Source organism: Lagenorhynchus albirostris, chromosome 4 (genome assembly GCF_949774975.1).
Source record: "Lagenorhynchus albirostris chromosome 4, mLagAlb1.1, whole genome shotgun sequence".
Taxonomy (NCBI): Eukaryota; Metazoa; Chordata; class Mammalia; order Artiodactyla; family Delphinidae; genus Lagenorhynchus; species Lagenorhynchus albirostris.
In genome coordinates this window covers 64,566,578-64,582,190 of record NC_083098.1, presented here as the reverse complement: position 1 = coordinate 64,582,190, position 15,613 = coordinate 64,566,578, and positions in this window count along the sequence as shown.

Genomic DNA, 15,613 nt, shown 5'->3' with positions numbered 1-15,613 from the left:
GAAGGTTACAGATAGAAATATTTGAAGATATGCATATATGCACAGGTTAGTTTGCACACATATAATTCCTTGTTCTGGCAGCTGAGAGGGCCTAGAAGCAACAAAATCCCAGTGGTTACAAGTACACTAACCACCCAGATCTTGGTTTTTAATACCACTTTCCAATAAAAGGAGGGTTCCTTGGAGAAATGGCTGATTCTAGAACTGGGATAGGAAATACACAAGATGGGCTCATAGCATAGTATAGTAACAGAAATTAAGGAAATGCTCAAAAAAACAAGCAAACAAAAAACACCACAGTAATAAGAATATATCAACCGGACATAGGGGCCAATAGTCAAAGCTGCAAGAATTTGATCAACAAAATAAAGTAGTTTTGGATTATAACCCAAAATTTAAAATAAATATCTAGGAGCCCATATTAAATGAAAAAATGATTGAAAAAATAAATAAGTGTGGGATAATAGAAAAAAATGCTGTGCAAAAAATTCCAAATAATTTACGTAGATAATTAAGTGAAGCATAACTATTGGGCTGTACATAGTGACTTCCTTCTAAAATGCAGAGTATGAAACGGGGACTAGTGGTGGTTACAGTAGCTTTACAATCAAGAAACCTAATAGGGCTTCCCTGGTGGCGCAGTGGTTGGGAGTCTGCCTGCCGATGCTAGGGAACCTGGGTTCGTGCCCCGGTTCGGAAAGATCCCACATGCCGCGGAGCAGTTGGGCCCGTGAGGCATGGCCGCTGAGCCTGCGCTCCGCGGCGGGAGGGGCCGCAGCAGTGAGAGGCCTGAGTACCGCAAAAAAAAAACAAAAACAAAAAACTAGTACTTTTAAGAGTGAAGGTATATTGTGAAGAGGTTCAATTTATTTGCAGAGTAATAAAACATGATAGTGATTGACTCCATTAATATTAATTCTAGAAATATTTTCTAACGAAATAAATTGTATTTGAATAAAAGTCATATGCATGATAATGTTCCTTGCTATGATATTTAAAAAACAAAAATATGAAAATATCCTAAATGCACAATTTTAATAGAGTGAGTTAATAAATTATGGTTTGTTCATTCAGTAGAACATTATGGAACCTATAAGATAGGCATAACATAGTCTAATCCATGTTTTAAAGAGACCACTCCAATTGATTCATTGAAGATATTCTGTAGATGGGAAGCAGCTTTCCATTTAAGATACATTGGAAAATCCAGGCAGAAAATAATGGGCATTTGATATAGGAAAGTGAAATTAAAGGTACTGAGAAGTGGTTATAATTTGGATTAACTCTGAAGATTTGTTTGAAAATTTTTTCTGATGAGTCAGATATGAGACGTGAAGTAAAGAACAGGTCAATTATTACTCCAAGGATTTTGCCAAAAGCAACTGAAAGAAAGGAGATAGCATTCAGAGAGAGGAGAGACCACAGAAGAGCAGGTTTGGGAAAGGAAAGCAAGAGTCTGGTTTTGGAAATTTTAAGTTTGAGATATTTATAGTTTGTTTTGAAGAAGAGATATTTTACATCAAGTATGAATACTAATGGGAATGATCCATAATTGGAGAAAAAACTCATATGATTCAGAAAAAAAATTGGAAATAATTGTTTGAGTTATTTCCTTTAGTAAGTCCGACGATTAGGACACATTTTACAAGTAGGGTATTGATTTTAAACACAAACCAAATATTGTTTTTCAGACTAACAGGAGGGAAGACAAAGTAGATAGACATAGATGCAGGTATGTGGATGGAGGCTGTGATTGGGGCATGGGGATGTTCTTTTCTTATTGCTTTATTGTCAGTAAGTGGTAATGTGAGAAAGAAAATTGGTGCACATGTGAGGGAGGATTAGAGGGAAAATGTTTATCTAGGAGAGTGCAAGAGTAAATGGAGTAAGGCTAGAGGACTAACAACTCACTAATTTTAGTGGTGATAGATTTAAGGAGAGAGCAGTAAACTTGCTTGTAGATTTCTCAACAGCATGGTCAGCATTATGGTTGCAGGCTTGAGTTAGTGGAGAATTAGAATTGACAATGGTTAGCATTGCAGGTGTAAGATGTGAGACTAGAGGATCAAAGGAATTTTGGTGTTTCCAGGAAGTGATTATATTCATGAGCCATGGCACCAGCAATGGGTAAAAAGTAAAATTAGGACATGATGGTAAATGAGAAATAGAAAAAAAGTCGAAGATAAACGGGTGATAAGAATAGTTTCACTGAAGAGTTATTGTAAAGAATGTATTAGAAAGATTGAAGTAGAGAATTTAAGAATGGAACACTTGACGTTGTAAGGGAAGCAGTGCAGCTAATGGCAATGTAAAAGTGCAAGCTGTTGGGATGGCATGTAGGGTACGTTAATTTATTAATTGAAGGAGAGAGTGGAAAAAAAAGAGAGAGGAGTGGGGAGAGAGAGAGAGAGAGAGAGAGAGAGAGAGAGAGAGAGAGAGAGGAAAAACTTGGCAATAGGAAGAATTATTTATGTGATATTGAAATTATTAAAATGTATGTCACATTTAGTATTGGAGAGTGGAGCTGTGTTTTAGAATCCAGATCTTCATGGAATGATGGGCAACACTTGGGATCCTATAGGTGACTGCATGTCTTAAAAATAAAAGAAAGATTAAAATAAATGAGGTAAGCATTCAACATGAAAAGTGCATGAGGGGACTTCCCTGGTGGTGCAGTGGTTAAGAATCTGCCTGCCAATGCGGTGGACACGGGTTCAAGCCCTGGTCCAGGAAGATCCCACATGCTGTGGAGCAACTAAGTCCGTGCACTACAACTACTGTGCCTGCGGGCCACAACTACTGAAGCCCATGTGCCTAGAGCCCGTGCTCCGCAACAAGAGAAGCCACTGCAATGAGGAACCCACGCACCACAACTAGAGAAAGCCTGTGCACAGCAAAGAAGACCCAACGCAGCCAAAAATAAATAAATAAATTTATTAAAAAAGAAAAAGTGCATGAGAAGATGGCCAATCTCTAAAGAAAAAATGGTAACGCAAATCCAAACTATTTCATAGTTATTCAGTTCACACACACACACACACACACACTCACATACACACACAGTGGTATTACCAATATCTGGAGAATTATGAACTCACATACACTGCTTGTGGACCAATAACTACATGACCACTTTGGAAATAAATTTGATTTTACTTAATAAATGTGATGATGAACATCTTGTCAGACAGGCCCTGTATTGGAGGGGGGCATGGAGATAATGTGACCACAGGTTGACCCAAGAGCTGGACCAGGGCAATCACAGGCTCCTCACTCCCTCGTCTGTCCTTGAAATATACTTCTGCCCACTGTTCCCACAGTGGGAGTCATATTCAAGGATGCAGCCTTAAGTGAACAATGTGTTGAGACCACCTGGATGGTATACATGAATGAACCCATAAACTTTTAAGATTCAGGGAGGTGGCAGGGAGATGCAGAAATCTACCTGTCTTGTGGGTGTCCAAGACAAGGCTATTATGTAAGTTCCCTTGCTTATTAAACCTGCCACCTACCTATCTGCAGTGGTCTGCCTCTTTCTTGGGTCTCTCATTGCCCTCTATGTATAGGGTCCAGTTTGCCAACTAACAAACACCCCTGTAATTCTACTTATAGCAATAGGTTCATAAGCTGCATTTCCCGTGCTTCCTTGGACTTAAAAGATATCCAGATGACTCAATTGAAAAAATGGTCCCAGGCTCCTCTGGAGAGATCCTGCAAAATTTGTTAAGAACATTCCCCAATTAAGGAATAATAAAATGATTCTTATCACTTGAGACACACCACCTTAGTCAAACCCTAGCACATGGGAACAATGGGAATTCAGACATCTGTTGAAACTTAGTTTATCACAAATGAGTCAACTGAAATATCATAAATAAAGGTACATTCAGATAATAGATTAAAGTTCTTAAAAAGAATAGGTAGACATAATTTAAAGGAGTAAATCTCAAAAGCAGAGTCAGAATAAGAAAGACACTATATTTCCCTAAAACAAGACAACAGGAAACATGCCAACTAATACTTTATTTTCCCTATCGATACATATATACATAAAATATGAGAAATCCATGAAAATGATAAACACCATATTCCAGACAGTGGAGACTACCTCTGGAGTGCATTAACAAAGAAAAATGAGGTGGATAGAATACACGGAGTTTCAAATCTATCAATAATGTTTCATTAGAAAATCAAAATCTGAATATGTCAAATAGCACTTTATGAAGATGTATAAGAGTTTTATATTTTCAAATTTATGTAGTTTATATATACCTACATTATGTAGTTTATATAAACCTATATTTTTAAACCTACATATTTATATTTGGACTCTTTCATTAACATTTTATATTCATTAATATTATATTTATTTTCATTAATATTTATATTCATTAATAATAACTTAAAATTCGCTGTACCAACAATGGCCACAAATAAAGAATATGCTCCCTGATACTGATGATTTTTATCTTTTGTTATCAGGAACACTTTCTATATCACTTTATTATTTTGTTGCCCAAATATAACAATTAAATAAATATCTAATTAATCATGGTTAGTCTATAAAATAGTTGTTACTCTTGTACTAGAAAACAAGCACTATAAAAGAGGATCTACCTATAAACTAATAAACAATCAAAATCTTGCTATATACATGTTTTTAGATTATTGAAAATGGCTTTCAGAGTTTAGAGGCAAGTTGGCTACATAAGTAACATCATGTTAAAAAAAAATGTAAAAGGAAATTTTTCCCTCCCACCAAGTGTTATGATATGGTAGTTATGATATTCTCATGATATTGGTACTTTGGACACAACATTATGCAACTGTCCTTCCTGCTTCATTTGGAGGTCCTTGAAGGCGAAGTTTGGATCTTTCATTTTTGTGACCCAAGAAGCTAAACCCCTGTTTAACACATACTAGTGGCTCAATACATGTGTGAATTGAATTCATGTCAGATGCAGGAACAAGAAACAAAAAAAGACAAAAAAAGGATAACAATTCACAAAGGATTCCATATTCTAATTCTTGCCTATGGTAATAGATGACCAAGTGCTGGAAGCTTGAATTAGCAACAAAACACAATACAAAAAATAACTATTTCATTCACTCCCTAGGGACTGTCTTTACACTGACATGTGCACAAGATCACAGCTGAACGTAAAAGACCCTTTTGCTATTTAAAAAATATCGTTGTGCTTAAAAATATACTCAGGCTATCTTTACTATATTTATTTCAATATATAGTCCACATGGCATGTGACATGGTTACTATTTTCAAAAAATATAAATTTGTGACTGGCACTGCAGGTAGAAATATGAAGAAAAGATACTATCTTGTTTAAAGAAGAAAAATGAAGGCTAAGAACTTCCATCCCATAAATGGAAAAACAAGCGATGTTCTTGGGATTAAATAGTTTTTTTTCTCCCCTAATTAAAAGCATCACATCTCCATCAGCATAAATTTTCTCAGTGCACAGAGATGCATGTTTAGTGACATATTCAGAAAGTTTACCCACAGAATAATTGGTCACAGACACTTTATTCAAGGATATACATGGGACCGTAAGATAAGGCAAGTGAATGTCTGCAGAGTTTGCTCTTAAGACTAAAATGTAATGTTCTCTTACTGCAGGTATTAGACAGCTAAACACCACTTACTCTTGAATGTTCTTTTGCTTTCTCTTGTCCACTAGGTAATTTGCTCTATTAAGACAGTCTTTTACCATCTGCCTCCAAATACTTAGTTAACACTATCTGCAAGGCAGTTGTTTAACATTCTGAACCATTTCTAACCAACAGTAGTAAAAAATAATGAATGCTGTTTGACAAGCTTAAAAATTATCTTTTCAGAATGATTCCCTGAAGGAATATCTTTGTATAATATGGAAGCAAAAGCTAAAACTATTTTTGATTACTTGGCATATTTTCTCCAAAACTAGATTTATTTTAAAGTGAATCCTTGTTTTTCTTTAAAAAAGCCTCAGCAATGTCTATATAACTTTTGACTGATTTCAATATTGTAAATTGTGGGATAAATTTCAGGGCAGATCATGAAAAATCATAGCTATATCTAAATGAAGGATTGCTGATGCATCATCTCATTTCCTTAACAAGACGGGAAATAAAATGCCTTTTTTCCTAAAAGATGCTAGATTTATTAGGAACTCATATATGTAGAGTCTCCTGATCTAAGATACTTTGCTGATTTCCTTTTCTTTTGCTCTGTGTATTTGATCTCATTAGTAAGGCTTTACTAACAGGTCAAGTTTAGGTTCAAATTTAATAACTTCCTATTAGTCCCAAGTATTAATATTTTCTGTACAGATGCCAACACCAGGTGCGTGTGTGTGTGTGTGTGTGTGTGTGTGTGTGTGTGTGTGTGTGTGTGTTACCTACATGGTTAAGTACTGGTCTTCATTTCTTTCTAGGAGAGAAAGATAGAGGACACCCTGATTATAGGTAGTTATTTAGCATTTTGTGATAATGTTGACTTATTACAAAGTAAAGACTAGATCTGCTAGGAAATCTAACTTATATTTAATCCAAATTACATAGTTGGGAGCAACTCAAGGGAAGTGTTTTATTTTGACGCAATAGGTTTTTGTTGTTTTTTTAACTCCATAGTATTATAGAGATAATGACTCATGTAACACTACTCCATGAATAGGACATCAGACAATTTAAGTTTAGGCTGTCTCAAAATGAAATAATCTTGGAACTTTAATACCTAGTCTTTGGTTAGGTTCCACATCAGATCAGTGTTCTATTAAATGTAATTCGATACAGTATAGAATTATAATCAGTCTTACAGACACACACACACACACACACACACACATTATTCCATGTTAAGGAATAATTCTTCAAAAATATTGTTTAAAAAGTAGCTATTCTGTGTATTTTTAAATCAAGGAACCACCTTAGCATATGTTCCTGCTATGGAGAAATAGCAAATGTAAAAATAATTATCTAGAAGATAATTATATTTAATTTATTTGTAAATTTCCCACTTAGTTATTAATATATGTATAGGAATGGAGAGCATCAGAAGATATCTGCATGATTAGAATGATTGCAACCATTAATAATCAAAACTTTTTATCTTATAGCATTTGACGAGCCTTATGAGCAAACAGTATTCAAAAATATAAGCATACTTCTTCCATGGAGAGCATTATAATAATTTAAAGTTGCTTATTTCTCTTCAGAGTCTACCAATAATCAGCAAATTACTGGCAAGTCAAAAGTTTTTTTATGTGTAATTAGAATTTTCAAGGCATCACCTGCTTATGGCTACAAAAGAAGTCACATAAGAAAAAAACCCAACTTTGACTGGTGTATTGCTTCTGCATGTTAATTCAAAAAACTCCCTCCATTTTTGAGGGAGTATCTGAAGCGATCTTATGTATACAGAAATCCCATGTTGCCTGCAGGAATAATGTTCTACTGCCCCACACCAGTACCCCTCAAGTGCTGCCTCCACTCTGTACTGCTCCACTAGGTATAAAGGGTCCTGTCATTATTAAGGAAAATTATTCTGCTCCTCTGTGCAGAATAGTTCTCTTCCAAGATCCATAAAATGGAAACCTGAGCACTGGTCTGAAAAAGTCAGAAAATGGTCCTCCTCATGTTGTGTTAATGGCATGCTATTCAGACCATGTGGTTTTGCCCATTTTAATGTCCAGGGCTAGATCCAGGTGTATTATAGTGACTGAAATTTACTTTAAAATACTTCAGTAGGCATATGCACGTCACACATATTTTTCATCTATATCTTTTTAGTAGTTGGTTAACGACTGAACTACCTTAAACTAACAGCAAGCTCCCATTTCAGAAGAAGCTACAAAAGAGCTTCAGCAATCTTTATTTCTGACCAAGCAGAAGTTTTAGTAATGAGCATAGTGGATGTAATAAATTATTTTTGTAGGTTTAAACATAGATATTCAAAATGTAGAACTTGGATATAACCATTGTTCTTCGTATGGAAAGTAGATGGCCAATGCTCTTTGGAATGAATCTCCTAAATTAGGATTCAGTCCAACTCTGTGTACAGATGCTTACTGGAGAATTCTGCTGCCTAACTCTGGCTATAAATTTAGGTGTATTGTGCCTGAAGTATGTTAATGTACCTGCCTCTAGTGAAACTTTCATTCTAGGCACTCTCATAACACCTAAAAGCACAGAGAATTGAGATTACAGAACAGGTCGTTTGGCTGTTTCTGTGCGTGCTTACTAACAGATGTTTGTGTAGCAGAATTCAGTCTGTGACTTAGTTCCATTCCACATAGTTGGAAAAGGGGAGGAAAAGGAGAAATAGAGAGAGTGCATATATGGTCCTAATTTACTTCTTATTGTTCAAGGTTAACAGTATTTTCCAGCAAGAATTATAATAATCCTTACTGTTGGAAATGGCTCAGGTCAGTTTGCACAAGGTAACAGCCAACAAGCATTGCTCAAAAGCTCTTGAAAGTTGTGTTGCTGGATTTCACTTTTCCCACCTATTTTCTTATTCTCCTAGGATGAATTCTCTTGAAGGAGGTTCCATAGCACCCCTGTAAATTAAACAGAGTTGGTCCAATCCACAAATATATGCCCCAGTGTATACTTGGCTATATTTGCATCTCCAAGGGAACAAAGCCTATCTCCTTTTCCTAGCTTCTCTATACACATTCAAACCATTTTTAAAAGACTATTTCCACAAGTTTTCCACATAGGTCCAGGGATGGCTAAACCCCTAACAAAGACTTAGTAGAAGTTAATATCTCCACCTAATAAGAAAAAACATAAGCACTATTCTATGAGTTATATGTGATGTGTGGTTTAGTATTTATTCAGGGTGATATGGAGCTATACACAATTTGGGGGAATCATTAGTTTTTTGTTTTTTTTTTTTGTTTTTTTTTTTTTGCGGTACGCGGGCCTCCCACCGCTGTGGCCTCTCCCGCCACGGAGCACAGGCTCCGGACGCGCAGGCTCAGTGGCCATGACTCACGGGTTCAGCCGCTCTGCGGCATGTGGGATCTTCCCGGACCCGAGCTCGAACCCGTGTCCCCTGCATCGGCAGGCGGACTCTCTCTTCCGGCAGGAGGAAGCCTGGGATCATCAGTTTTTAAAGGGGACCTCTGATGAACCAGACTCCTGAAGAGTACTCCTATTAGTTGTCAGATTTTACACCTGAGGATCTGAACTAATTTCAGCTAACAATTTAATTGATAAAAGGGGCCTTTTTGGTGTCTCTACCTTTTAAAGAGCATTTATGTCAATTACAAATAAACACATGAAACATCTTTTTTTCCACAAGTTTTATTTTTTTCTTTTTAAGTATTTGTGAACACTGGAAAATACTCCTCCCCAACATTTGTACCAAGTGTCTATCTTGGTGTGTCAGATAATGCCGGATACCAGTTAAATTTGAATTTCAGATAAACAACAAATAATGTCTTACTATAACTACGCCCCATGCAATATTTGAGATATACTAAAAATCATTTATCAGAAATTCAAACTTAAGCAGATTTCTTATATTTTGTTAAATATGGCACCCCTAGTCTATAAACAACGAATAATTATATGAGGAATAGGGTAGTATTATGGAGCTGATTTATTTCAGTAGCAAGCTACCATATGTGTTCATATATATATACCATATATATGTACACACGTACATATGTATATATAAACACATATCTCATATATGTGTATTATAAACACACAAAATAATAGTTTTAGGCAATTTAGGCGTTAAACAATTCATGTCGAAGGAAGTGTATGTTATATATTTTTCCGACCTACATAATTTGAGGACATGTTCTCTTTGTGAAGACATTGTCTACTGCCCCAAATCTGAAGATAAACAGCACACATTTCTCTTTACCCAATCCCACTTTTTCTGAATCTTTTAGTTTAAAAAACTGATTTGGAAAGTTCATATTCCCGTCAGCTAGCAAGTCTTTGCTGAAAGAAACTGAAGAAAGAAGAAACTGAAGAAACTGAAGAAATTTTCAGTTTCTTTCTTGATTCACTTCCTGTATACTGTATTTTAAGTCCTCTCCTCTTAATTTTGTTAGCTGGATTAGTTCACAAGAACTGATTTTCCATTTTTTTTTCTGGGTTTTATCAGTGAGATTTATGAGTCTAACTGCAAATGTAGACTGTCCATAAAAGAAAATGCTCTCTGTATTAGACCCCATTTTTCTAGTGCCTCTCTACTCTCCTTCCTTTGCAAATGTGAGATAGTCTACATTCCTATCAATCATGTTGGGGACCAAATGAGCCTCAGTGCACTTGTTTTTAATATGTTGCTTTCCAAGACCTTTCTCTAAGGAGCTCAGTGTACATCACTAACATTATCTAATTAGTTCTCGCAGCATCTATGGGAGGCTTTGGTATCCTGCTCTTGTAGCTTCCAAACAGTAACATGGCCGTAAGATCATACAGCAAGTTTTGAAAACCTCTCAAATTGTTCAAAAGAGCTTATAAAAATTTTCATCCTTCCCCACCCTCACTTCACTATGAATCCACACCTGCCTCCTTTCTCTTACCTTCTCCCCTAGGTTTCCCCTTTTCAGTGTCCTAATTCTAAATACCATATTATTTTTCTTTTAAATATATATCTTTGTGATGTTAAGGATTTATAGATTCAAATGCCAGCTCCTCAGTTAACTTAGCTCCTATGGGCAAGTTATTGAAGCTTTTTTGAGCCTGACTTTTTCAAATATAAAAAATACTTTTTTTCAGTGTTATCATAAGAATATAGAGTAATGAACATAAAACATTTGACACATTACCCAGCATTTAGCAGACATTTAGTAGCCTTCCTTGTTATTGTTAGAATAAATAGATTGAGGCCTGGTAAATAGTTGCCGCATAGAAAGTCCTTAGGGAATTTTTACGGACTTCAACTTTGGACTCTCCTCAGTTACTGCCTTCATTAGACAGCATACTTAATTTATATATCTGAAACTTTGGAAGATAAAAATAATAACTTCTAGACAAATGATACTACATTTTGGCCCTTCCAAATTTTATCAAGACATTAAATTGCTTCATATAGAGGAAAGAACATGGGGAGACTTCAGGGTTGAATTTGCTATGTGATTTTGGGTTCATTATTTAATCTAACTAAATCTTAGTTTTCTCATCTATAAAATAATTGAGATCATAATCTATACTCTGCAGTTGTAAGGATTAAATGAAATAAATTTTAGGATGTACCCAGTATGTTGTTGGTACCTGCAGGTAACAAAGTGTTAGTGACGATATTAAGGGAGAGAATATCTTTAGGAAATTTTAATGGCAGGCTGTTAAAAGCTCTTACTTATCAACAAGTCTACTTGTAGATATTCTTGAAGCCACTAATCATTAAACACTAATAATAATTTTTGTTATTAAAACTTAATTATATAATTTATGTATTATTTAAATGATGATTCTTTATTACACAAAATTCAGTTCTCTGGAAAATCTTAAGCTCCTAAAAAGGTATGTCCTAATTCCAACATACAGAAGTAGCAAAATAAAATGTGTTCATGCTTTCTTCAAAGTTTCTTCAGTCTCTTTGGTCATTTGGAAATGAATCTGTGTGATCACCTAACACATTGTGCCTGCTGCTAAGTACTTTAATAATATTAGTTCCCTGTGCTAACTGTAGATTTAATTCCTCCTGCTTATTTTAGTGCTCACTACAATATTTAGAGTACTTTAGCTTGCCTATTTTATATAAAGTCCATGTATACCACTTTCATTTTGACCTGTCACCTTAGAGTTTCCATTTCAATTTTAAAAATTAAAATTGTTTTTATGAGTATTTCAAATTACAGGTTTAATATTTTGCTCTCAACTTACTCCAGGTTTTCATAATTCATATGAGGATGTGATGGTCAAGCCACCATTTAAATAAAAAACAAAAAAAAAGAGTTCATCTTTAACCTCAGACAAAAATGAAGGACCAGTGTACTGATTTATTCCTACCTTATGAAATTTCATTTATTAATTTTTCTTTGTGTGTTAAGGTGACATATATAAACTGAGTATTGAAATCAGAATGAATGGATTTAAATATCATAGTGAAGTTTGCTCCTTTACATGCTCTCCTAGGCATTTCTAAACACTCTAACCTCCTTGAACTGTTTTAGTAGAATTTTTATGTCTAAGAATTTTTATTAAAGCTATAAATTTTATATTTGAATAGCACCTGTCATGCATTAGATTGACCCAGTGGAGTGGTTTTGCATTACAGGCATGAAAGATAAAACTTTTACTCGACTTAAATATGCACAAGATGTTTTTAAATCACACTCTTCACTGAAGTTATTGGTAAACTTTAAACTCAGCCGTAATAGAGATGAGAAAATGGGCTAAATTCTACCCACAGATATTCATACAAAACCCTATAGAAATCAATTACATTTTTATTAGAGTTCTGTGTGATTTTCTGAGAGTTGAAATTGGCTTAACCTTATTTAAATAACTTCAGTCCAGCATGGAATGTGATGGGAAAATTAGTACATTTACTGGTGAAGATAAAATGGAAAACTAGTCAAAAATGGAAAATATTCCTATTTTTTACTCTCTTCTATCTTCTTGTTGACTACCTTGTTGAATATATGACTTTCTCCTGCACTAACTTAAATTAGTGATGAGCATCTTTTAATTGTACATTTTTCTGGTTTTGAATGACTCAAAATAAAGTATAATCTGCTACAGACCATAGGCAGACCATCTGTAAACCAGATGATTCAGTAAGAAGCGGAAAGTATGTAACTCTGGGTGGGCCTCTTCTCACATGGTATACAAGTAGTAAACCAATTTTTCTAGCTCCTCTAACTTGGCAATTTCCTTACAATCACTACAAAACTCAAACTTCAGGGGATTCATGGAGACAGAGATGCTTCACCAGACCTCCCCTATAGGACTGAGGCATACCCCTAGCTGTTGGGAGTGTTGGCTGGCTACATAGCTGTATCACATCTCTCTCTGAGTTTCCCTCATAGAAAAAAAGGTGCCTCTATTAATGTTATGACCCCTTCCTGAGGCAGTCTATATCCAATGACTGGTCAATAAAGAAGGTACAAAGCCTGATCCCCTTACATCATTTTGAGGCAACTCTGTAGGCCATTCTAGTCCCAGAGCTCAATATGAAATCATCTGAGCTTTATATTGAAACACTTCACATTTCAACATCTCTTTCTGCTTAATCTTGCTTCACTTATTTTATTTTAGGTATAGATATTGAGTGCACTCTAAAATAATCTTCCTGCATGCAATTCAGTACAGTTTCTGGCTCTTATTCTTTAAGATACTAAAACAACAGCATGGTGGGGAGTACCTCCATTGAAGAAATGGGGAGGCACCATGACCTGTATCCATTCTTTCACTGTGGCATTATCTGGAATATATTCTTTGAACTGCTTGATGGTTGATTTGGTAGCAAATCTGTGGAACCAGCATTGAATCAGTTCTGAATAATTATTCGCTCTAGTCATCAGGCTAGGCCTTTCTAGTGTGGCTTACTCCATACTATTCATGGCCTGGTTTCATTTATCTTGTACTTTAAAATCTCTAAAGACTAAAATAGTCTGTGCTCTGTATACAAAAGCAAGCAATCAATTAATCTAGGAACTATTCTAAATGTTCATGTGAATGAACTCATTTATCCATATCAAGTATATACTATTTCTATCCCCATTTAACAGATGAGGAACCTGGAGCACAGAGAGCTGCTATTTTACTCTACATGAGTATAGTCAACAACTAAATTGTTTTGAGAAGGGAACTGAGAGGATAACCAGTGTGTATAAGGAAATAAGATTTAATTTTTTTCATAGCCATTATTTGAGAAATTGGCTTCACTTAGAAATCTTTTGAATCTAATAAATTTTGTTGTAGCCTGCTCTAACTCTCTCTTTCCTCTGTCTTTAAAGTTTTTGGGTTAATGCCGGCTCTTCTTTGACTAGGACAAAGCTGACACATTTGAGACTGTCATTTTTATACATTAATTACTTCAATGAAGGAAGATAAATTTTAGAGTTGGAGAAATCAAGGCCGTTATGAGTTAAATAGCTCATTTGGAGATTTACTTATTTTATTTTAATACAAGCATTGGGCTGGATATTCTCTTGAAGAAAGATAGCACGAGGATGGCTGTTCCTCCTGAACAAAGGACTACATAAGAATTAATGTTTTCCTGAAAAAAATCAAGTACCAAGAAACTGAGTGTTAAAAAAAAAAAAGAAACTTTTGGCAAAGAAATACCTTTGGAAAAAAAATCCACAGATTATTATTGAATTCAATCTAAATACACTTTTGTTATAAAAGTCTGGGTGTGAGATTGGTTTATCTTAAGGAAAATTCATGAATACCTTGTGAAGTATAAATTAAAATGAAATGTAAATAATTTTTATTCAAATAGAATCTGTTATATTTTCATTTCTTCTACTTTCCTACTTTAATAATTTCACTGAATCTTTCTTTTCATCTGAAAATGACAACTCAGTTCGCCCAAAGTGACTGATTCTAAAAGTGAAAATAAACATACAAACTAATAATAAAAATCATAACAAACCACATTGTGGTAAAAGATGAATAAGAATTGATAAATTCTGTCCTTAAACTTACTTATTACATTTAATTATGGAGTATTATACAAAGGTGAAATTCTTCTTTGTTATAATTATAAACACATAAAATAATTTACCCTTAGTGGTTTGAATATTATCCTCAAGCAAAGGATTTTAAAATAAACCATAAACATTGACTTAAATGCTGTAGCTGGATACTTGGATTTACACCAAATTCTGTCAGTTTTCAATTTCTGTTAATTACTATAAAAATCTCCTTTCATTAGAACTAAGTGTTTTTGACCATATGAAAATGCCTGATTCTATCCATCTATCTCATCCTGACCCTTCTAACTTTGTTTTATCCTTCACTATGTTTGAATCATTTTTTATTTATATCACTAGTATTCTTACACCCATTTTTTTCTTAGAGCTTTCAAAGTATATTTACAAAAAATGTATTTCTGATTTGTGTTATTTTATTCTGTCTTTTTATTTGTTCTATATTGTTTTTCAACTTAAAATACTCACCCTTAATCTCTTTCTACTATAGAATTGTTTTCTGTGTTTCTTTTCCTCTGTGCTCTTCAAACTCAGTTAAATATATTGCTTCTTAGTCTTACTTGTTCTCTTTTCCAATTCGCAGACCACAGATTATTCCACAGTGTCCTAAACCAACCTCCTGATTCAATTTCCTCATCAAGACTCATTTATGCATTCCTCAAGGACAAAAATTAAAAATGGCACTAATAATGGAAAATTCTTCACAATTTAGGTTGAATTTTTAGATGGTTACATCATATTATTAAGCTAAGTATTTACTAAAAACTTATTATATGGAAAATAGAGTATATGATCAAAATAAATTTTGTCAAAAGTTGGAGACTTGTCTGTATTTTTTTCTTCTAAACTCAGTTTTAAGGCAGAATAGTTAGATTTAATGCTAGTATAGTTTATTTTGAAAATGTCAAAACAGTGTGATTATCAGTAACCAGTTCTATATGTTGAGTTCTTCTTTTTTTCTTTTTTTCCCCCTTTTTTTGCCTTTATGG